Raw genomic sequence first — 2222 nt, 5'->3', positions numbered from 1 at the left:
AACCCATGTTGTGCCCTAACCTAACCCATGTTGTGCCTTAACCTAACCCATGTTGTCCCCTAACCTAACCCATGTTGTCCCCTAACCTAACCCATGTTGTCCCCTAACCTAACCCATGTTGTCCCCTAACCTAACCCATGTTGTCCCCTAACCTAACCCATGTTGTGCCTTAACCTAACCCATGTTGTCCCCTAACCTAACCCATGTTGTCCCCTAACCTAACCCATGTTGTCCCCTAACCTAACCCATGTTGTCCCCTAACCTAACCCATGTTGTCCCCTAACCTAACCCATGTTGTCCCCTAACCTAACCCATGTTGTCCCCTAACCTAACCCATGTTGTCCCCTAACCTAACCCATGTTGTGCCCTAACCTAACCCATGTTGTCCCCTAACCTAACCCATGTTGTGCCTTAACCTAACCCATGTTGTGCCTTAACCTAACCCATGTTGTCCCCTAACCTAACCCATGTTGTCCCCTAACCTAACCCATGTTGTGCCTTAACCTAACCCATGTTGTGCCGTAACCTAACCCATGTTGTGCCTTAACCTAACCCATGTTGTGCCTTAACCTAACCCATGTTGTGCCTTAACCTAACCCATGTTGTGCCTTAACCTAACCCATGTTGTGCCTTAACCTAACCCACGTTGTCCCCTAACGTAACCCACGTTGTCCCCTAACGTAACCCACGTTGTCCCCTAACGTAACCCACGTTGTCCCCTAACGTAACCCACGTTGTCCCCTAACGTAACCCACGTTGTCCCCTAACGTAACCCACGTTGTCCCCTAACGTAACCCACGTTGTCGCCTATCGTAACCCACGTTGTCGCCTAAACCTGCTCTGTAATTGTTATACGACTCGTTCAATTAGTGTAGTGTTGCCCACCCGCAACCCTCGCAATATAGTTCGCTACTCGCACTGCCCGCTCCCCTGTGTATCGCTTCATGTTAAACACCTTGCAAGTCTTGCTGACTTTCCACATGCTCCTGCTGTACACTGTAATGTGGATGGCAGCAGGGCGTACATGCCGCCCCCCCCCCCCCCCACCTCTCCCCACGTCCCCACCTTGCCCCCTGCCTTCGCAAGGTGGTTGGTGACAAGTTTGCATGTTCAATGCCCTTCGCATGCGACGTACGCAGGCTACGTTGTGGTGCGGCCTGTGTCAACTGTCCGCTGATGTCGTACGCGTGAACCACAATCTGTACTGCACATTCGTCCTTATGTACTGAATGATACATCGTGGCACATGTGTGACCGTACAACGACTGCGCCCAAAAACGGCGGACCATACAGTGCAAATATTGTGCACGCAGCTACGTGTCGTCTCCCTATGAGAGCTGGATTGCAGTGTGGTACGCCATAGAGACGTGTGGGAGGAACGGACGCCGTGGATGGCGATCAGCATGAGCTGTCTGTTGATGTATTCGGACCTAGTCGTCTCTCCTCACACACCGTGATGGCATGGTGCAGCGCGTTCCATATCTGCGACATGCTACAGAAGCCGGTTGACAGTCGTTCGAGCAATGGACATCGCATACGTACGGGGGCCACCTTCCACGTATTGTCTAGGCGTGCACATTTTGTTGCGTGTATGTGGGCAGACGTAGTGTGGCGTGACACCTGACACAGGCATGCAATAATGGTTGAAGTTGCAAATGGCGATGGACGCCTACGTTTTCTGGTGAAGTTACGCAAATGAAGAAATGGTAACCCGTTGTGGTGCGGTTGTTCTCGCTAGGGGTGAATCGGTGATGGCGACGATAGGTTGAGGTACTAACCGGTTGTTCCAGCGATACCCACCATGCCGACGAAACTGAACGGCATCTGGGTGTGAAGCGATACGCGGCGGTGGCTGGGTGGGACCGTCCCCGGCCGGTGAGGGGGCGCCTCCCGGCGTGCTGGCCGCGCGGTGCGTGGGCGCACGCGCTACAGCCGGCTGGTGGGGGCGGCCAGTGGCAGGCGCGCCGGCCGACGGACGCGGCAGGCGTCGCAGCTGCGCGCCGGCGCACCCTGCGCGCGGCGCCGTGCGGCCAAAGTAGGTCCTCGCGGGCCCGGTGCGAAGCGCGGTGGACATCTGCAGTGTGCTGGTCCGATTGAGGACTGTGTGCGTTGAGGATGCGCCGCCGCCCGGCGCTCGGCGCCGCGACGCCGTCTGCTGCTCGGTCGCCCCAGCGGTTCTCGCTGGTGGTTTGTATCGCAGCTGTGCGGATGTGTTGGCGTGT

The sequence above is a fragment of the Schistocerca piceifrons genome, unplaced genomic scaffold, assembly GCF_021461385.2.
Source record: "Schistocerca piceifrons isolate TAMUIC-IGC-003096 unplaced genomic scaffold, iqSchPice1.1 HiC_scaffold_378, whole genome shotgun sequence".
In the NCBI taxonomy this organism is placed as follows: Eukaryota; Metazoa; Arthropoda; class Insecta; order Orthoptera; family Acrididae; genus Schistocerca; species Schistocerca piceifrons.
Note: the sequence above shows the minus strand (reverse complement) of the source record.